We start from the raw sequence: 22,814 nt of genomic DNA, 5'->3' as shown, positions 1-22,814 counted from the left end.
CTCTCTCTCTCTCTCTCTCTCTCTCTCTCTCTCTCTCTCTCTCTCTCTCTCTCTCTCTCTCTCTCCTCTCTCTCTCCATTTGCCAGAAGCAATTATGTATATGTTAGTTGGAGGGTATTAAAAAAAAAGAAATCTGATTTATTCCAAAGATTTAAAAGTGAACATGACTTAGAAACTGTTCTGGAGCACTGCTTGCCGACAATCTCACTCTCTACTGCAACTGAGTGCATTCCGCAGCCAGGCCATCAGGGCGTACCACGGGATTCTGTTTGAATGTGTGCTGCATCCTTTTTGGATGAAGGATGTGTGAGGACCTTGAACCTCAACTGTATTGAACTGTAGCGCCTCCAGTCAGTGCACTAGATGAAACTTTAGACTGCCCAAATTCTGTTGGTTTGTTTCTTTTCCCCCTTCTGCAGCAGTCAGTGTCCAGCATGAATGCACGCACACGCCAGGGATGGCATTAAGCCATGGCTGCCACGATTTACAGATGTTCTCTCCCAGGCTGGAGCTGCTCTTGCTCTCAAAATGTCATTACTAAGGTTTATAGTACTTAATTTAATTTTTTTTGTACTGACCAATGCAAGGCTCTATAAAAAAAAAAGAAAAGAAAAAAAAAGAAATTCAAAAGAGTAATCGTTGCTGTTCGTCCCTCTTGCCATCTGTGGTTTCATTTGAATGTGACAGAACAAAGGCCCCTTGGTCCTCTTTGGTGTCTGAAATGTTTGGTAATTTCTCTTTTTTATCAGTGAGGTCTTTGTGATCTGCTCCTGACCTCTCTTGGAGCAGGGCACACTGAGATACCATGATGGTGCTTGCTTGCTTCAGAATCCTTTGTTGACTGTGGGAATTGGCTTGAGACTTTGGTGGGTGCTAAGCGCATGGCTTTGAATCTGTTCTTCTGTAGCCCCAGTGAACACCTGTGGAGTATAACCAGTCCTAGCTTGGGGCGGGCTGCCCTTGGACATTTTAGAAATAGGTTTGTGATATGTCCTCCATCCATTCCTTCTCAACGGCAGAGGTGGTTGCTTGAAGCCTCTGGAGGGCGCAGGTTTTTCAAGAAATAACCTTAACATGTACTTTGCTCCCAAGAGGACTGAGTATCTAAATGGTGTCATGGATATTTGAAACATGAAATCCCTTTCACAATTTAAGACATTACCTCCTAACATTCCAAGGGGATCCCAGATTTGAAAGGGCAAGCCCGGCATAATGTGGCATAGGCTGTCCTCTTGAGCATTCTATCCGGGGTCCAGAGTTGGCTGTGTAGAAGATACGGTTCTAAGCCACTGGCGATTTTCTTTACTTCAAGTTACGCCTCTTTCTCCTCCACATGACCTTCAGGGATGGGAGAGCCAACATTATAATGCTGCTCCTTGCTCCTGGCCTCCTGTTCCACTGTCAGCTTACTGGCCCAGCCTCATGCCTGTGCGGATAAGTACTTTGTCCAGAAAAAAAAAAAAGAGATGTTTGGATTCCATGATAAAGCTGCATTTTTGTAAAAATATTGGAGACCCCCAAATGACCTTCATGCTGGCCATTTTCCTGTCCGTTCAGTTTCCTTCCCAAAGCCCTTCAACCCCTCCCCTCTCGCCCTGCTGTCACCCCCCCACACGTACCTCTACCGTCACCTCCCACATGTACCTCTACCCTTTTCCATCTTTGATCGCCTGATGATAACAGGGTAAAAAGAGAGCCAACCTCATGTCTGATGAGCAGAATGGATTCCTAGGATTTTTTTAACTTTGTTTTTTATTTTTTAAATCTTCTTTGAAATTAGAGAAGAATTTATTTAGGGACTTGAATTTGGGATATGCTTCCAAATGATCTGTGTCTATTTGCATCCAAGGAAAAACAAATGGGGGAGGGGTGTTTGATTAACTCAAGCATTCAGAACTGTCCTGCCTGCAGCCTCCACTTCTTCATCCCACGGGAAAGCCCAAAGAAACAGTTTGCCAGAGTGATTACTTTTCATGGTTCTGAGTGATTTTCTCTGTGGAAGTCACTTTATAATGTAAAAGTGGGGACTGCTTGTATCTCCTCTTCTGCGTGTGTTACTTCAGACGGAAAGAGGAAGGGAGTGTGAACAACCCATTTGACTCCAGAAATCTGTCTGCTTTTTCTCCCTTCAAAAACAAAAGACCTCACATCTGGCTAAAATCTTACACCAAGAATATTGCCCAAGTGGAAATTCAGTAAGTAGGACTTGGCTGAAATAAATTCATGAGAACTTTCCCTCAAATGTTTTTAGAAGTGGCAGACATTGGGGGCAGGAGGATACCTGGTTCTGAGTGTCTGGGTTGCATTTCGGGAAACATGGTGATGCTTCATTTGGAACCGGAGGGCTCAGCCTGAGTGTCCATTGCTGCCTTCCTGATGGGCTGTTTTTCTCTTTGAGGATCTTTGGAAGTGCTTGAGATGGACAACAGAAATGTGTCAAAGTAAGCAAAATCTGCTCCTATGAAACGTGGTGTCTCACGACTAATGCCTGAGCTTCAGGGTTTCTTGTTTTTAACACTTAAATCTCCTTTCTTGGTTTCTCTAAAAGATTCCAGAAAGGGGATGGCTAAGCTGCAATTAACTTTCTTATGAGCATCTTTCCAATATAGTACTGTATTCTTCAGGTGTTCTGCATTTTTGTGTAAGTCCTCGGGAAACAGGTATCCGCAACGGGAGTGAGATCAAAGCCGTCACTTAGCAAATATCCCAAACAAGATACTCTTTTTCAAACAGGGCTTCCTCTCTGTGGCCATGAGGGAAGGTTGATGTGTTCTTGGTTGGGGACCGTTTATACGATTTTTTTCAACTGTGAGCTTTGGAATCGTAATTGCTTTGACCCCAGCTTCTGTCTACTGCCATACAAAGGACCCCACGTCAGAATAATGAGGGTGGTGTGTATGTACACACCTGCATGGGTGTGCATACGTACCTACTGTACCTTCACAGAAGGAAAACAGGCTACTGAGGTATAAGAGGGGTAGCCACCAGTGCCTAATCTCTTTTGGGGGGATGGATGCTTATAATGCCAGTATATTAAAACCACACCACTGGGAGTTAATTCCACATACAGGGGAGGGGCAGTGGGTGGGGATAGGGGACACTTCAGTCCTAGCCTTTGGGACCAGAGGCAGAATAATTTCTGTAAACCGAGGTCCTAAAGATTTGGGGGCTCATTGGCCTTTTTTGTTTTTTTGTTTTTTTGTTTTTGTTTTTTTTTTTGCTCCCAGCATGCATTTCCTAACCCAAGCTCAGAAAGTTTGATTTTTCCATTTTCACTTCTGCTTCATTCCAGGGAGGAAAGATACACCTGTTAGGGCCAAGATCTCCTTGCTAACACAGAGGCAAACTAAATGTGTAATGTTTTTGGAGCCTCCCCTCCTTCCCTCCGACCACCACACCACCCCCCAGTCCTCTCCCCTCCCCCTGCACTCCATCCCTCTCCCGGCTCTCAGCACAGACTTCCCAGCCACCATGACTTTTCTTTCTACTCTCTATTATCCTCTTCACAGTTGCTGGAAGAAATTTAATTTTGCACTATACATTTCCATTTTGCCAGATGTGTCTAACAAGTGTGTTTGGAAAGACCTGCTCCCAGCCCCTCCCCTCCCCCCACCTCCCTGTCACATTCTCTCAGGCCTTCTCTGGTATTTATAATATATCACAGAAGTACCCAGTCTTATAGCCCTCGGTTATGCCTTTTTTTGACATTTTATTTTTTTTAAGCTTTTTATATATATATATAAATATATTACTTTGTCAAGTTTTTTTGCTGTACAAAAGTCTTAAGATTTAAAACTATTATTTGTATTATATGATGGTGGTATGTTAATGTTACAAAATTATTAATGAAGAAAAAATTTATTTTTGTTACTGGTCTGTTTCATAATTCTTTTTTAAATTGGTATATTGTAAGATATCTATGCAAAAATGTTATGTGACGCATTTTTATTTAAGAATGTAATATGTGTAATAAACAGTAGAATGTGTTTGGCCTTGGAATGGTTCACTGTATTCCCCTCAGCTCATTTCGTTAGGGGTTAAAAAAAAATTCTCAAATAGACAACAAATGGCTCCTTCTGTTCTTCAAACAACTTTTCTTCCTCTGGAAGGGGAGGCAAAAAATGTCATTTTTCTCTGGCAATGTGTACATGGGCACATATGTTTGCGAGTGTATGTGGACACACACCTGAGTGTGCCTGTGTGCTTTTCATGGTTTCGGTGAATTAAAGGAGAAACAGAAAATGGTTAGAGGTTATGAAAAGCAATATTTTAGAATGAGGTCGATTATGGAATGGTATTTGTTTAGAGAGCTGTGTGAGGCTTATCAAAAGCATGTTATTTGATGAGGGGAAAGGGGCAGTTTGCTCTGTGCTGGTATTAACCAGGAGTGTGTTTAGAAAGGATCATTTGAAGCGGTTTGTGGAGAAGGCATGACAGGAGAAGGGTTGAGGGAATCCCTGGGAGAAGGATGAGGGAGGATGTACAAGCAAACATGAGTAAGAAAGGGCAGGAAGTGACCTAAAGGGGCAGGAGATCTCAGGTGGCTCCACAGAAAAGGAACAGATACAGATAGAATCACCCCAAGAAGCAAAAGAGAGGAGCGATCTGAGAGAATTCTCAGAAGAAAGAGCCTATTACTAACATCAATTCTGTGCTGGGCTTTAGAAGACGCATCAAGGTAGGAAGGAACGCAGAGGATGCAGCATCCCTCGCCCCGCCCGTCACCAGGGGTACGCAGTATTAGTAACTGGAAACAGCAATAAACATTGTCCCAGGGGACACATAGCTCCTGGGGGGTTCTTCTCCTGCTTGGGGGTTTCTAAAATGGATATGATGGCTAAAACCTTCTATCCTAGTCACATAAACCTGAAGAAAAACATCAGTGTGTCCGCAATAGGAACCATGGCTACAGGGACCGAAGCTGCTATAAGAGCAGGCAGTGCTGCCTGGGCAATGAGTGTGAGGAGTGGGGCTGGGAGCTGCCAAAGAGAGATGGGTGATACTGTTTTCAAAGACCAGTGAAGGAAACTAGGTGCTTGGAGCCAGAGAAATGCTTTTGAAAGTCAAATTCTCAGCTACCACTTCTGAGCAGGGTGAAAGGCAGCAACGTGACCCAGTGAGGGGTGGCCCAGTAGAGCTGTGGAATTCGTTAGTCTCTGGCTTTTCATCAGCTTCAGCAGATGAGCAATTTAATTCTCATAATCAAAATTACCCTCTGGAAGCTTCTCTAAGCAAGAAGGAAAAAGATAGCTTTGCAACATTACCTGAACCAAGGCTTGCTCCTCTACGCCATGGTTTATGCTAAGGTATCATATCATACTGGACATTTTAAATGACTCACAGCTGGCACTGTGCTGGGATGCTGACAAGAGAGGGTAAATCTATGTGCCATAAGAAAATGATATGGTTACATAAGGGAATATTCTAGAAGACTGAAGCATCCTTCTCTATAGTCATGAATTTCGTTTAGAGTAGATTGAAATATACATTACTCACTTCACAATCTTTTGAACATCCTTTCTTTTTTTAAAAAAAAACAAAAGCATTTTTATTTGTGTGTGTGCATGTGTGAGTGCCAGTGTGAACACAAGCGTGCATGCGTGTGTGCTCACAGGCATGCACGCGCTCATGCACACACATACAGCATGGAGTGTACGTGGAGGTCAGGGGACAATTTTCAGGAGTCAGTTCCACCTTGTGGGGCTCAGAGATTGAACTCAAGATGGTTAGGCTTGTTGGCAAGCACCTTTAATTGCTGATGCATCTTGCTGGCCCTTGAGCATCCATTTTATGCAGGATAAATTTGAGGAAAACCCTACTCTATGGGCTTTGCTTGCCTGGCCCTGGAAGATTATACTTTATGTGGAGTAGTTTTATGGGATTTTTGTTTGTTTGTTTGTTTTTATGATCTTTGTCCTTTTTGGATATGGCAAAGTTTGTATTTGCCATTTTTCTAGCAGATCGGAAAAATGAGACTGGGAATGTCTTAATTAAAAAAATAAAAATAAGACCTGCAACTGGAATCCGGTAGTCTGAGAGGGTGGCCTGGTGCTCCCTGGATGTGAAGAACCTGAGCATGCTGCAGCTGTAATATGAGGCTGTGTATCCAGTTGAGAACAGTGGACTAAGAAGTCTCAGAAAAAGCAGAGTTCAATGGAATTGATAAATAATTTAGTGTTTTTAGCTCATCTTCCACTTACAGATTTAGAAGAGGAGATGATTATGATTTTTAACTAAAATAAGATTTTGAAGCTACCTAAAAATGGTGGATCTCCAGTTGACCTATGATGTGCTAATTTCCCGATTTTGGCTCCCAACTCTCAATGTTTTATCCGATATTTTAAAAATTGTCAGCATTATACTGGTTTAAATTTTATTACCTTTAAAAAGTACATCTGATTTTGCTATAGCTATACATACAACCAAGGCATGTTTTTAATGATAAAATGTTCAAGAAAATATACAAGAGGATGAGAGGCCAATAGTTCAGTTTCAGAAAATTTTTGATTTCCCAAAGCTAAGTCCAGCTTTCTATCAAGAGTGTACAGATTGAATAGAAACTGTCCACCAATATAAACATTTGCACTCCTAAGTAGAAAAAATGGACACCCTCAAAGACAAATACTTCGAGGTGTCATTTATAGAGAGAATCTTAAAATGTTGAATTCATAGAAACAGAAGAAGGCCACAACAGGCTGAGTGGGGCTGAGTGGAGATATTGGTCAAAGGAGACAAAATTTCAGTTGGAAAGAGTAAGTTCAGTAGAGCTATTGGACACACTGACTATAGTCAATTAGAATGCATTCCTTTTTTAAAGATTTGTTTTTAGTTTGTTCTGTTTGTGGAGGTGGGGGCATGCATGTATGTGCATGTGTGAGTGCAGGCTGCATGAAGTGCAGAGGAGGGCATTGGAGCCTCTGGAGCTGCAGCAAGTGGCTGTGAATGGCCTAATGTAAGTTCTGGGAATGTAACTCAAGCCCTCTGCAAGAACAGCAGGCATCTTAGTGGCAAAGCCATCTCTCAAGTCCCAAATATTTATATTCTTGAAAATCACAAGCAGAATAAGTTTTAAGCTTTCTCATCACAATAAATAAATAAATGGATAAGTATATGAAATAATATGCTAATTAGATTGATATGAGTGGTCCATCAATCAATTCAAAACATCACATTCTATAATAAACATATACTGTTTTGAAAGTTAAAATAATTAATAACAATAAATAAAGAAACTGGGGCTTAAGGAAGGTTCATGATCTTTATTGGTGCCACATTACACATGTGACAGAGGTGACCACCAGTTCCTTGCTTTCTAACCTAATACACTTACATTCTGTGTCCCTGCTTTAGGGAAACCAAAAGCTACCTCAGTGTTTCAAATCACACCAGGCAACACTGATTTCATCTTCTTGGTTCTATCTTTTTGGTTCCTCCCCACTTATCACAGACGGTAACCCTCAGGGTACCTCGAGTACAAAGTGTCTTGGAGAAGTCTACCAATACTACTTGAGTCAGTGGAGTTTAGAGAATTCCACCTTGCTCAGGTTCATACAGAATGTTCTTTGCCCATTGAAGTCAGCCCAGGGGTATTGATAGGCAGCTGTATTCTACTGGTCTGGGCTGTGGTTCTGTAGCTAGAGCTATTTGAGTGTGACCTTCAGGAGCCCGATGATATCTTTGCACTAGTAATTACTTCCTTAGTAATTTTCTTCAGATCAGTATGCTTTTGGTTTGTTTTTGTTTAGTGTGTTTTGCTTTGCTTTACTCTGCTTTGTTTGAGACAGGGTTTCTCTATGTAACTCTGGCTGTCCTGAAACTCGTTATGTAGACTAGGCTGGCCTTAAACTCACAGAGATCTGCCTGCCTTCAGAGTTCTGGGATTAAAGGCATGTGCCATCACACCCAGAAATCAATGAGCTTCTTAAGGCATTAAATTTAGGTTCTAGTTTTGTGCTAAGTAAAGTCATTCCCAGATCATTGGCTTGATAACTATTTTATTTTAAAATATAGATGAAATAAGTGAATGACTCAAAATATAACTACCCATCTTTGAATTACATTAAAATGCCCAATTGCTGTTAGTTAGTACAGGAGAGACGTGGTCTGTTGCCGTTCTCTAAAGTGTCTGCTGCACCGTGTCTTTTTAGCTAATCGTTTAGCTCCTATGCACATTTCAAATTGAATCTAAAATAAGTGCATGTGAAAATTTAATACAGACTGATTTGATGGGACGTGACTTCAGGGCACAGTGCTTTCAGCCTCTGTGGCTTGTTAGTGAATCAGAGGTGCATGATGTGCTGCCTCACTTTCCCTGCTTCCGAAGACCCGCCTCTGAAGACATTCTCATGGTGGCTTCACACGTATGTTGTGTGTTGTTTGTTTGGGAATTGAGGAGCCTCGAGTATGAAGCTGTAATAGCAAATTCTCCTCCTTTATTCCTGACTTATAGACAACAACAGGCAGTGCCTGAAAAGCAAAGTATGCTGGGTGACCCATTTTCAAAATGGGCTCACCTTCATGCCACGGTTCCTTGGTTGCTAGCCAGTACCCATACCCACATGTGTACACAGACACACAACTCAGACTCCTAAATACTTTTCTAATTGTGTTGCAGATCCTTCATGTTCTATTAAACATTTATATTTTTGCCTAAGGTCTTTTCTATTTTGTAACCTAAACTAGCCAAAATGAGGAAATTCTTTCTGTCTTATCCAGTCTTAATATGGACACACATTAATATGAATGAGTTTATTCTTCCACATGAAAGCCTTCCAAGGGCAGAGATGATGAGAGAGTTGAGATTTTAGGTGAAAGAAATAGACAATGGCCGACTTTGAAGGGAAAACCAGCCAGACAGGGTATGCTTTACCCATTCCTGCCAGGCCAGGGGGATCAAGGGGCTGAAGTAGTGTTTGTTGTCAGTAAAGTCTCCCATGTGATCAAAAGAAGAATCTTCAGGAACCCAGGTCTGCAGAGCTGACCTCAAGGGTCAGCTACTAGGAAATGGGTCACCTCTAGTTAAATAACCTTGGCAAGTGCATATCCCTACCATGCAGATGGGCTTGATTCTCTTCTTTGAAGTGACAGCTTCCAGCACTCTAGTCTTTTGAGTAGAAAGTCAACTGGCTCTCTAGACTGTTGAGGATGATCGAGCCACAGAGGATATATTTAAAGGCATGTCACTGAGGACTCTAAATAACATCAGAGCCGAACCAGCAATGGCATATTTTCTGCTATTCCATAATACACTTGTTCTTGGCATTAAAACCGCAAACTATTTTGAGACGTATGGGAGTTACTTACAAGCTTTGTGAACAAAGAACCCAACGATTAGAAATGAAAAGTGCAGGGTATGTTTACCTGCTCTGGTGAACTCACGGCAGAAGATATTAGCCAGTGCCTGATAACAATACTAAGTAAATGGGCAAAGTTAAATCTCAGCTTTGATTCTGGAAACTTTCAACTTCCAGCCTTTGGATCCTGTGGTTTTGTTTGTTTCCTTTCTCTCTGCATTTATTCTCTTTGTCTGGGTTTCCTTTCTCACTCATCTTTCTGTCCTTCTGTCTCTGTGAAGAACCAGTTCCAAGGTCCCATTGGGCATCCCTCTCCAGGATGGTCCCCATGCCACGGCCCGTCATCCTCAGGCGTTTTTGTATGCTCTTCTCCTCCTCGGGCATCCCTCTCCAGGATGGTCCCCATGCCACGGCCCATCATCCTCAGGCGTTTTTGTATGCTCTTCTCCTCCTCTGTAGTCATCATCTCCAATTCAAGAGTCCCTGTTTCTCTACATAATTTAGGATGGTAATAACTAATGAATGCGATTAGTGGCTCTCCTGATTTCTCACGCTATAGTCATCAAATTGAAAAGTACATGGCAGACTCCAGCATATCTTCACATATTAAGTCCTGTTGTGCCAGGCATCAAGTCTGCCACTTAGAAGACATGCTGTGTACGATGAATCAGCCATATAGATTTCAATATTCCTTACTGTACATAGACAATAAAGTATATATAATAACGGAGTAGTTAGCTCATGAGTCCTAGAGAGACAGGATTACACAACCAAATGTAAGCCACTTTCCTTACTTCGTTCGCAATCTGTCCTACCACTGGAGGGTAGGCTTTGATTTATATAAAATAATTAATTCCCAAGCAGAAATTGATGGTTGAGATTCAGACAAATGGCTGAGGTGTACATTTTACATACTAAAGCAGACCTTGCCTCCAGGTTCTCTGAACATGCCTCAGGCCTTACCTGTTACAGGCATGGCTGGCGTGCCCCGTCCTCTCCCCTGAACTTTAGGGTTGGGCTTCCCCTCTCCCAGACACTCTTTTCCCTTTATAATCCAGACATTTTGGTCTCCTCCCTCTACTCTCCCTCTCTGCTTTTTTCCCTCTCTCTTTCCATGCATCATGTTCTTTCTCTCTTTCTCTTCTCCCTCCCCTCTGTCTCCCTCCCCCTGGACTTCTTCCTTGGGAGCAGTGAACCTATGCAAGAGCAGCTTCCCAATAAACCTGCCTTTATATATTTTCATTTGGCTTGAATTGGCTCATTTCACTGATGGAAAATATTATTAACCTTGGTTTAGATGTATGCAGACCTACTGTGTGCAGTGTTTGTTGTAGTGGAAGCCAATGACGACTCAGATCAGACACAGTCAGCATTTGTTTTATAAGTGCCATTTTCTGTTTCATTCCAGACTTGATTTCGACCACGATGCCCAGAAGTTAGTGCTGTAGGCTAGACAAGATGTCTTTAACAGGCTCTGACAAGTCATTCTAGAGTGTCCTCGTGTCAGAGACACTGATATAGAAGGGATCCGACAGTGAAACAAAGTAATATTTTTATAAAGCAAATAAACATTTTCCTGGTTTTGTTCTGTGAAAATACGGATTTATAAACAGCTGCAATTGTGACTTGCTAGCTCAGTGCATTTGTTGTTGGAGCTGAGTCTTCTAGGGCCTGTCACAGTGAAGACACTCCTTTACCCCTTACTTCAGGTGACTTCAGAAGGCAATTGTGGAAGGAAAAAAAATCACAGACAGCTCCCTCTGAGGACATTCTGAAATGAAACCTCCATGGGCCTTTTCTTTTATACTTTTTTCATTCATTTGTTTTTGAGTGTGTGTGTGTGTGTGTGTGTGTGTGTGTATAGATCAGAGGAGAACTTTCAGGAATTAGTTCTCACCAGGAGTATAGGTTCTGGAGATCCAACTCAAGTATTCAATCTTGACAGCAGGCACCCTTATCTGAGCCCTGTGCCCATCCTCTCTCTGCATCCTTCCTGACCACGATCCTCTATGGGCACAGTTCCTTGGAGATATGAGTCTTCATTTTGTTGGCTTTGAGTTAGTCATCTTGTTTGCACTTGGCTTCTGATACTCTGCACAGAAATGTGCTCTGACAAAGCCCTAGGTGGAATATAGAATACTGAGTCCATAGGACTAACCCTCTTTGAGGTATGAGATCACAGTTTTGGCTATCCTGGGCTACAGAGGAGCCAATGAGACCCTATCTTCTTTGAAGTCCTATATGTTTTTAAGTCTCTCTTCACCATCCAAAGAAACTTAGGACTGAGCATTTGAAGGAAACCTATACTAGAAAGAGGTAGAATTATGTCTGTCAATAAAGCATTTTGAGTTAAGTCTAGTTCTATGTCCATATTTTATCGACTACCATATGGGAAGGACTATGTGTCATAGTTGGAGAATATGGGCTTCTCCATACTCTGAGAAAGTTACTCTGAAAATAACCTTTCTGGAAGCCCTAATAGAAAAACACAGAGTGGAATTTTGGGGATTATGAAAGTTCTTTCTTAAGATGTTCATATACAGGTTCTTGCTTATCCACTTCACCTGACCTACAGGATGGAGATGGTGTGGGTGGCTTGAGGAGCAGGAAGGGGCCTGCCATGAGTCTGATCTAATTTGGAAAGGGAAGGATGAAGCAGATATACAGCACTTAACAGAGCAGTGTCTTATTCTGTGGTCAGTGTTTACTGGCCCTGCCGCTGGAATGTGATCCCACTGTGCCTAACCCTGAGCCATTAGAGGTGACAGGAGTTCACAGAATGTCCTCCCTCGTGGTTGGAGTGCGTGGCTCCTCAGTTCACAGACTTCTTAGTGTCTGACCAGAGAAAGCCGATGTGGATGTAGCCGATTCGCTACATCTTAGCTTTCTACCCCTATGTAGTTTCCCATAAAAGAGGAAAGACGATTTCTCTTCCCCAAAGCCACGTTGGCAGGACGGAATGTACGAATTTGAAACGTTTCCTCCTGAAAAATCCTATTGGGAGAACAGGGGAAGCAGAGTCACAATGAGAACAGGGACTCAATTGTTCCTCTACTGACTAAGCTAACCCCATGCCTTGTCTTGCTACTGCTGGGGTGGGGGTGGGGCAGGCAAAGCATGTTTCCTGATCCTGGAAAGGAAATAGCATAAAAATGCTTTGACTGAAAAGCGAGGGCACTAATTGATTGTTAATGACTGCGCAGCTTTAAATGTCTGGAATTTGGTTTAGATTCAATGTAATTTGACATTTGCCAACCATTATTAAATCCCTTTGATGCTCTCCCTGTGCAGCCGTGATGAGCAGCTGATTGGCTCTGGGGGATGGAAAATGCAACTGGCTGGGCAGGGAGTCGATGGGTGTCTGGAAGTCAGCCATCTTCCTCTGCTGCCCGGGCTCGGCAGGCTGGCAGGACTGGGTGGCCTTCCCCACACCATCTTCTCTGCTTTCACGCAGTCTTCTGTAGTCTTTTGTGTGTGTGTGTGTGTCCCTTGTTTTCCAAGGGGCATCCCTCTCCAGCACCTGTTCACCTGGCTCAGAGGAAGGCATCTTCTGTTCTATTGCTTTTCTGTGAATCAGAAGCCAACATGTCCTCTCGAGTAGCAAAAAAGACAAAAGACAAAACACACACACACACACACACACACAAATGTACTACCATTGTATCAGGATTCAGAGAAAGATGCAGATGTGGGGGTGTGGAAAAGCTACTGTGGGAAAAATATTCCCTGTGGGAATGTGAGGATTTTCTCTCCCTTTTCCCTCCCCCTTCCTCCTCCTTTTTTTCCCTCCCTCGCTTCCCTGTTCCTTCCTCCCTCCCTCCCTCCCTCTTTTCCCTCTCTCCCCCATACTTCATTTGCTTTTCTCACAACCCTTGGTTTCTTATCTCTTGCATATTGTGCAATGTAGTTTCCACCACAGACCCCCACACACACACTTTTAGTTTCTTTCCCTGCATGACTGATCACCTGGCTCCCCAGAGAAGCTGACAGTCTCTTGGTCCCTCATTCTAGTTTCCTGAGAGAGAAAAAAAAATATTTTTGATTGTTCAGGTTTGGGGCTATGGCTCAATCCCTGGCAAGGCACACATGTTCACCCTTCTAGAGCTCAGGTAAGCCACAGGCAAGGATGGAGCAAAGCATGTCACTTGAGGACTCTTCTACAGGGCAAAGCCCCAGGTCTTCCCTTTCATCCTGAGATAAACTATTAGAATATTCCATCTAGCCTTGCAAATAGTTGAGCTGTGTATGCTGATAGTTCGTGGTGAACTCCTACCTTCAGGGACGGCGTGCCTACTCACCTTAGCAGAAAGCTGGGTTCTTCCTCATTCATACCTGTGACATCCACCTGTGAAAGGGGCTAGAGGGAAGCATAAAAATTCTTCAAGGCAGCTCCATGACAGCCAAAAGCAGAGAGCACAGTGAGAGAAAATCCCTAATTCCATTCCAGTTGGGACAATGATATGTGTGTAAGATACCTGTCTTTCTTGTCGTGTGTAAAATAGCCTAATAGAAGAAACAGGTAAGTGAAGGTTCTAGATCCATTTCCCTAGCTCTCCGGCTGTACCTCTGGTGAGCTGTGTGGCCTGAGGCCCATTGCTTGGCCTCTCTGGGTCTTGATCTTTCTTTCAGCTGTGCTGCTATGGCTGCAAATAAGAAAAATGGACATTGTAGGAGGAAGACACCAGGCCACTTCCTCTCCAGCACTGGATCTTTTAAACAGGATTTCCTCTTGCAGTTTGGAATTGCTTCCAAAAATATTCCAAGATTAATTTTATAAACATCGAGGAGACTTGAACATACACTAATTATGAGTTATCTACCACCTATACTGTTCCAGCCCCTCTTAGTCTTTCAAGATGTTTGCAGGAATCACCCTAGTCCATGCAAGGGACAAACAATTGGGGTGTCCTTGTATGCTTGCAGTGGTGGTGTGCATATTATCACAAACAGAAATTCTAATGACTGGGGGAGGGTTTCCTAGTTTTCTTGTCATAGTTTCTTTGACTGCCCTTCTAGGTCCCCAAACACAGTGACCCCCATCCCCCCATCCTTCAGAGTTTACCCAGTAGCTGGTTAGTTCACACCTGAGATGGACTTTTCCCAGCTTCCTTCTGGCCATTTCTCCAATGGCTCAATTCCTCAAAAAACTAAACAATGTGTTCTCAGAAAACGGAACCTGGCTAGGAATGTTTATCATTTTCTTTGCTAAGTGTTGTTTTTTTCCACGTTGGACCTCGGATTTCCTACAATTCTTGGAGAGCACCGACAGGAAGAGGGTAGGAAACCCGTCCCAAAGAGAGGCTGTGATTAAGTCGGCTTCCTTCTCTCCTTCCTTTCCGGGCTGGAGTGAGCTTGGTGCCCTGAACCAGCGGCCCTCGCCAACCCCCACCCCACAGGAGGACAGTGGCTTTGATGGTGTATTTTTAGATGATCTGAACAGAATGATCCCCTGCACGTCTGCCCCTCCCCAGCAGCGTGCCGTTCCATTCACTTGCTTGTTCACTAGTTTGGATTTCCTTCAAAATAAAATGTAAGCAAGGCCAACACACTGTTGTTAGAAAAAATTCCTGCCTTGAGAAGCCGCTTTCAAGAAGAAATGATGGAGATAGAGAAAAAGGAAAGAGGCCAAGAGTTCCAAAAGCATCCCCACAGTGGTCTAAGAGGAACTTTCAGTTTTTAACGTGTGCGTGTGTGCGTGCGTGCACGCGTATACATATTCATAAGCATACATATTCATAAGATCAGAGGTTAAGGTCAGGTCTAACCTCTGTCTTTCTCTACCTTCTTTTTGAAACAGTGTCTCTCAATCGGTCTGGAGCTCACCAATTGGACTAAGGTGGCTAGCCAATGAGCTCCAGGAAGCCTCTGGTCTTTGTCGTGACCCCCTCCCAAGTCACAGACGCCCACTTTTTTAGCTGGTGCTGTAGATCTGGACTCAGGTCCTCCTCACTCTTGCTAACACTGGATCAACTGAGCTGTTTCCCCTCTAAGAGACACTTGGTAGTGACTATCACAAACTGATCCCAGGTTGGTAGTGTGTTTACAACTCTGATAGCACATCTGATTTTATTGCTTTATTATCTAGATTCTAAATAATAGTTCTCATGGCAAGGAACTAGGAAGGCAGCCTTGATCTAAGCCTGTGTCCTTAGCACCACCTCTCCTTTGTATTGAGGACACTGGAGCCCAGGGAGGTTTGGCCACAGGATTCTAAATAGGAAGCATGAGATTAAAAAAAAAAAAAAAGCAACTCTAATAATTCTATTTCTTCTTGGGGTGCTGTCCAGGCCATAGCAAGCAAATTTAACCCAACCATGATAAGCTGTACAAAGGTTTGCATCACTTAACAGATCTTTATGTCTATAATTGAGTTAAAATATTCTGTAAATTTGCTCACTCAAAAGGTATGCTCTACTTTGTTTAGATTAAAGCAGGCTTTGTTTTACAAGCGAAAGCACAACTACACCATTGTATTTGTTCTTTTACAAGAGGAGGCATTTTCGTTTGGTGTTGTATGATACAGGAGTTGGGATTAATTAATTTACTAATTTAGCTAATGAGTATATGCTAAGCTAAAGACTGTGCTAAAACACTGGGAATTCAAAGATGCGCAAGGCAATTTATATTAGTTAGAACTGTGAGTTTGTACTTATTCATTTGCTTTGGTGGTGACAGAAACTCAACATGAAGGGGCCTTGCACAAAGGGGAGTTCATTGCAAGTATCTTAGCATATACATAATTCATTACAGGAATATAGGATGGAATATACTAGAAACATTCAGACTGGGAACTCACGTGCTCAGGCCCCCCCCTCCACTCATTTATTCCACTGTTCTCTTTCTAGAGACTTTTACTTCTTTGCTTTCATATCAGAAAATGTGGCTGCCATAGCTATAAAGTGCACTTTGTCAAAGCCAGAGAGGTTGACTTCTTGGTTACAATACCATAATTCCCAGGAAAGCCAATGATGGGCTCTGTTTAGGCCAGGATCTCACCCTATATCCACTGATCCTTGACTATGGGCAGACTTCTCCTCTTCAGTCAGGGGCACAGCCTCATCGAGTCAGCAAGGGCAAAGTGTGGTTTTACAAAGACATAGGACCATTACGATTGAGCCTGTGATATCCACATAAGATCCACATTGAGTGTAAGTAGAAAGCAGCTGTTCCTGGAAAGGGGACCATGGGAAGACAACCCTGGAACCATGATTGTGTGTGTGTGTGTGTGTGTGTCTGTACACATGTGTGTGTGGGTCAGTATACCTGAGCATGTGTGTGTGCTTGTAGAGGCTAGAGATTACCCTCAGGTAGCCAGCCTTCTTCAGGTGGTGTCTACCTTGTTTTTCTGAGACAGAGCCTCTCAGTGGCCTGGGGCTCACCTATTTAGTCTTGCTTCAGGGATCCACATGTCTCTGCCTCCCCAGGACTTTGGGATTACACACACCACCAAACCAAGATTTTTTTTATCTTATACTGGTTCTGGGACTCAAACCCAGTTCAACATGCTCATGCAGTAAGCACTTTGTCAGCTGAGCTAGTGTCCCAACCTAATGCTGTAATTTTAATATGAGCTTGATTACGGACACATAGATCTACATTGCTCAAAAACACATGGATCTTAAAAGGAAAAACTGCCCTGCCTAAGGAGAGGATTGTGGAGGATGTGCAGAGAGAAGTAAAGCTCAACTTAGCCACGAAATGTGAAATTAAAATCTGCAAGGAAAAGGTATTCCAGGAAGAGGGAATGGCATGAATGGAAGTTCAGAGGCGTGAAACCAGCACAGAGGCATGAAATGATCAAACCAAGCAGTAGAACAGAAGTCTGCATCTTTAACCTAGTTATCTTAATTATCATCTATGGGGCAAAGGAAGTCCAGAAATAATGAAATAAATTACATAGCATCCACTGTGATAATATGCTGGACACTGTTCAAGGTTTGCGGGATACACCAACAGGCAGAGTTGACAGGGCCCCTAGACAATGACTGAGAATAGTGTGTGAATGTGTCACTTAAAATTTTGGCACAGCACTACAAAGAAATAGACAAGGCACCTGAACTTTAGAATGGCTACAACAGGCTTCTCTAAGGCTGTGACATTTGAACTAAGACCCAATGAGAATGAGCACCCACAGAGAGAGGTACTGTAGAGGAGACATAGGACACAGAGCTGGGGACAGGATGGAGGCCTCTGTGACCAGAGAATGGAAAGGATACTATGTTGATGAGAAGCCAAGAAGTGGTCCTTTCTGAGTTATCCCTACTGAAGAGGGGTCACAGCAATTTGAACAGCAGCACCCTTTCCTGATTTTCATGGAGAAATAAGAACTCTGTCAGGAAAGAGCATCCATGCCTAGCCAATTCCTTAGGTGAAAAGATTGAGACAACCTTGCTTCCTCAGTTTCCCTCTCCTCTCCAGTCAACCAGTCATGAGTTCTTGTTCTCTAAAACAAACCCGAAATGTTTTGGTTTCTCCCTGCTTCCCCTTGTGGTCCACGCTCTGTCTAGGCTGTGGATGCTTCTGCGCCTGAGCTACACTCAGAAGGGCATTTAAGGCAGAGTCTCCAGCTGAAGGTTATATAATGTGACATGCCAGGCTCACTGGCAGAGAGCTTGGCTTTTAAAGTGTTCTCCATACGTTTGATCAATTTCTTAATTTTTTTTTGTAGTTCCCATCTTCCTGGTACATTTCAACATGACAAAGAGATCAAGAGATTTTGGACAGGAGACTCAAATTTGTGTCCTAGTTTGAAAACCATGTGGTCTTGGGCAAGCCCTAATTCCTCTCGACTACAAATCCCTTCTCTGTGAGTGAGGATGTTGGGTACTGAGTCATTCCTATTACACAGGGCTAATATGATGATAGATATGAAAACACTGTGCGAGCAGAAACTCATTTTTACATGAGTGATCAGCTTTATGAAATTGTACTTAATTCTGTTTCCTGCTGTGACCTCTCAGGTTTCTATACTGGAAAACACCAGAAAGTAAAACATTTTTATAGTGCACTGGAGTCTTTAGTTTGCACAAGCTCTCTATTCTTAAACATCAGCCTATATGATGTGCAGCTCAATTGATCTTTCTGCTAATATGGAAATGTATAACTATCCTGCCCAAATTTGGTAGCCATTAGCTATTTTATCCATTGTATGCTCAAAAAAAAGGCCACTGTAAGAAACGATGCATATTTTGTTTTTGCTCTTAAACATTCTAAATTTTAAATATCCAAATGTGGCTAGTGTTTGCTGAATGGCCAGTACAAGTGCAAGCCCTCTGTATTTTCAGGGTCCCGGTCTATAAAGGAAAACCTGCCAGGGACCTTTCCAACTTGCTTTGAGATCCACAATTCAGAAGTAAATAACCCAATTCAAGTACAGTAAGGGCTGAATCCTCAGCCAGGTTTCTTGTTTTTGAGTTGAATATAATTCTAGACTCTTTTTTAGGTTCATAGTTGGTTTATGTATCAACAAGAGGAAAGACTTCAAAACAAGAGTCTCAAGCAAAAAGCAGCCTTGGAAGATCAGCTGCCTAAGAAACAGTCTCCTGGGAGTTATATTTGAGCATGGAGTTGTTCCAAATTTAACAGTCTCTCTTTCTCATTAGGAAAAATAGCTACAGAAAAACCTAGAGTTGAATTTTTAAAAGGTATGTGTGCCTAACTAGGCATGATGGCCACAGTCTTAAGATCCCTAATGAAACTGGCACTCGTGTGTGTGTGTGTGTGTGTGTGTGTGTGTGTGTGTGTGTGTGTAGAGTGTGTATAGAGGAAGAAACAGCTAAAGAATAAAAATGAAAATGGCCAGAATGAAATAACTTTGTAAAGAAAGAGGGGGACAAGATGTTTTGGGCAGAGGTGGAATGGCTGTCACCCCATTTCATTAAAGAGACATGCAGGTAGCCACAGAGTCTTTACTACTTTGGGTGCTACTAAAATTCCAGATGATAGGAGTGGAAGCTGCAAAGTTATTGAGAACAAAAGTGGTAAGAATGCTAATTTAATTGATAATAACATTACACTTAGTACAATGCTTGGGAATTTAAAAATTGCACATTAAATAAATTTAAATGACTGGTTATCATCCAATTATGATTGTTTAAATAATCCAATATAATTAAAATACAAAAAAGGTATTTTAAGCAATCACTCTCCTGTTCCAAATTCTCCTTTTAAGCATTTGCTCTTTGGTTCTGCAGTCAAGGCTGGAGGTAATACGAGCCTCAGGGCCACCCTATACCAAACAGGTGCAACTGTGAAGAAGACCAATGGTGTAAAGATAGCTTCAAAATCCTTTAGTATGATTTTTCTCCTTTTCTTATTCCATGATCATAGTAGTTACCTTCTTCCTTCACATACCATTGGTGTAACTTTAAAACAAAACAGAACTGTGGCCACTATACATGACAGTGTCTATACATGACTGCATCCATACACGACAGCATCTACAACTCACGGAAAAAGGATTTATTTAGGGTCATGTTTTCAAAGGGTGCAGTCCATCATGACAGAAAGGTATAGTGGACCACATCATGGTGGACCAGGATGCAGGGAGTAATACAGGAGGTAGCCAAAGGTAAAATCCCCACAAGGACCCATGCTAGATGCATGCCCACCATCTCCTTCCTCCAGCTAGGCCCTGCCTACTAAGTTTCCAACATCTCCTAAATCAGCCTGTCTTCTGAGATCAAATGCTCACAACTCAAGCCTGTAGGGGACACTTCACACCCATAATATCCAGTTTGCTCCTTCACCTCGGTCTCCCCATCAAGCAAGTTCTCTGACAAGGCCTCCAGCCTTCTTCCTGGCCCTATTGGTTAAGTTCAACTGAAAATGGCTCACACAGGGGCTTCACAGAAAACTGTCTGATGGTGGAAACGTTCTGGGGGCCATAGACTAGTGGACATGGCCTTGATGTTATCACCTACCTCCTTTACACAGCCAGACCCCAGATTCTTCTCAGTTGGCATTAAGACATCATTGTCCAGAAAAATAAGATAACAAATTTCCTGGTTTATTTGAGATTGTCTTTTTTCCCCCCTGATAATATTCAGCACTGTAAACTCACCTTTAAAACTACAGAGAAAGTTAAAGCTCTTATAACCTATCTAGAAATACTCACAATCCCAAATTATTGCATCTATTTTTGAAAATTAAAATATACATCATCATAAGTGGGATCTTTTCTGTGGACTGTCTATAGGATCTTTTTTAAAAAAAATTTCTGGGCAGTGGTGGCACATACCTTTAATCCCAGCACTTGGAGGCAGAGGCAGGCAGACTTCTGTGAGTTCTCAGAAAGCCTTTTCTATGGAACAAGTTCCTGGACAGGCAGGTCTACACAGAGAAACCTAGTCTCAAAAGACAAAAGCAAAACAACAACAAAAAACCCAAAGCTTAGTTTGTTTACTACATTTCTACACTGATATTGACCCAAATTACCTGCCCATAAAAAGGAAGACTTACTACTGATTATCATTGGCAGATTCCTTTAACTGTAAGAAACTAATTAGTTTCAGATATATTATACTAGTTTGTGATAAAATAGTTTCCCTTCCAAAGTGGGCATTTGTGTTGGTTCACAGACTTCTTTATTGTTTGCTTTGCCTTTTGGTGACAGGTTCTCATGAACCGTAAAATACCGTGCAGGCAAGGCTTTCCTTAATACTGTCCCACACTCCTCTGCCTCCCTGGTGCTAAGATTGCAGCCGTGAGCTACCATGCCTGGCTTTCATAAACTCTTAAATGGGTATCTATTGCACATATGTCTTTTTACTTCCTAGGGTTACATTCCTAGAAACAGAACTGATGGCACACAAATGTGAATTAGCTTGGTTCAACCAAGTAAGTAAAGACAGTTTTTGTTGGTTTAAAAAATTATTGAGAGGCCTGATAGATTAAAGTGGCGGATCCTGCCTGTCTAGGGCAATGCTGAGTCACGTTTGCCAGCTGTGGTTAAGAATGCATGGCTCCTTAGGCCCCTGGCAACTGCTATAACATCCATGTAGATGTAGGTTGTACCTCAAGTAAGAAAGCCCCCAAACCATTTTCTTGGCTTATTGTTCCTTTCTTTTGCTGTGGCATTTCCAGGATTCAGGATGTTTCAGGACTTTGAGATGGTGATGTCTGCAGAGGATTCCTGATAAAAAGTAAACTTTATCACTTTTGTCTTGCCACCAGTTAAGGACAAGGCTAAAGGGTTGGTAACATTTGCGTGTGACCACATTCACAACACTGGTTCAGTAATAGGAATACTTTAGGGCTATTTTCCTCAGCTCTTTTGTTCATTTGATCTGAAGTTGCTGAAGACCCCCTGGGTTCCAAATTGTGGGAAACACTGATAGCCATGGACAATCCTATAATCTATTGTAATCGGGGTGTGGGGAGGTAGAGAGGTTGGTGTGTGTGTGTGTGTGTGTGCATGCGCTGCATCCACATATAAAGTCACAAAACACCAGAAAGACATGATCATTAATTTTATGAGACGGGGTATGATTTAATATCAAATGTATAGACAGTAAGTCCAGAATTTGAATGTGATCTGGAAACAGAATTCCTTATCTTTCTGAAAGGGACCAAGAGAAATGCTAATTTGCTGTGACCCTCTGGCAGTGCAAAAATGACACAAGGTCTGTCACTTTATGGGGAGCATCTGTGTCCCACAGTATCCCTTAAGAGTATAAGGCACATCAGTGATCGCTCCATCTTTTCCTGGAGGGTCTGAGCCACAGCTGTATCTCTGATGTCCTGTATGTCCTAGAGGCGAAAGCAAGGTCACTCAATGCCAGTATGAGGCACACAGGTCAGGGATGCTGAGAGCACACGACCAGGGGGCTGCTGTCCTAAGAAAGCAGGGATTCAAGGAACACATTTCCATGTCCAGTGTTGTGGATATAAAAGTCTCACCCACACAGCAGGCTTCTCTTTCATCAGCAATTCAAGTCTGAGGACATGTTCTTCCCACACCAAATTTCATAAGAGAGAGGGAAGGAAAGATAGATGGTTCTTTAAAAAAAATTACTGAAACCATTTCTTAAGGCAAATTCACATGGCTTTTTAGAAGCACCACACTGATGTCTGGCTGCAAGGCTCCGACCTAATAAGGATGGCAAGAAACAGACCACTCACTTGGCCCATACTGAAAAAGAACACATGCACCTGCCCCAGGCCCTCCAAGGCAGGGCATATGTTTATAAATGACATGCAGGCTGTGAACCTGAGGGTGGAGCCCCAGATGGGGAAGCAGGAGACAACTGGGCCATATGATGGATATTAATCAGAACCATGAGCCAGAACACCCCAGGGCATTTCAGTATAGATAAGGGTCCCAAATCTCCCCCAGACTTCCAGAATAATAATCTTGGGTCAGGCCGAGCTTCATTTTCCCAAGATTCTTTTGGTAATTCAAACATGCTCCTGTGCTTAAAAATCACTAAGCCCAGAAAGGTCAGCGGAGGGCCAGGCAACCTCATTTCTTATGGATTGGGGCTGCTGCATAATTAAAAGGCAGAAAGTGAGCGGAGAGCT

This window comes from Grammomys surdaster, unplaced genomic scaffold (assembly GCF_004785775.1).
Source record: "Grammomys surdaster isolate TR1022 unplaced genomic scaffold, NIH_TR_1.0 165, whole genome shotgun sequence".
In the NCBI taxonomy this organism is placed as follows: Eukaryota; Metazoa; Chordata; class Mammalia; order Rodentia; family Muridae; genus Grammomys; species Grammomys surdaster.
The sequence above is the reverse complement of the archived record's forward strand: the minus strand, read 5'-3'. Positions refer to the sequence as shown.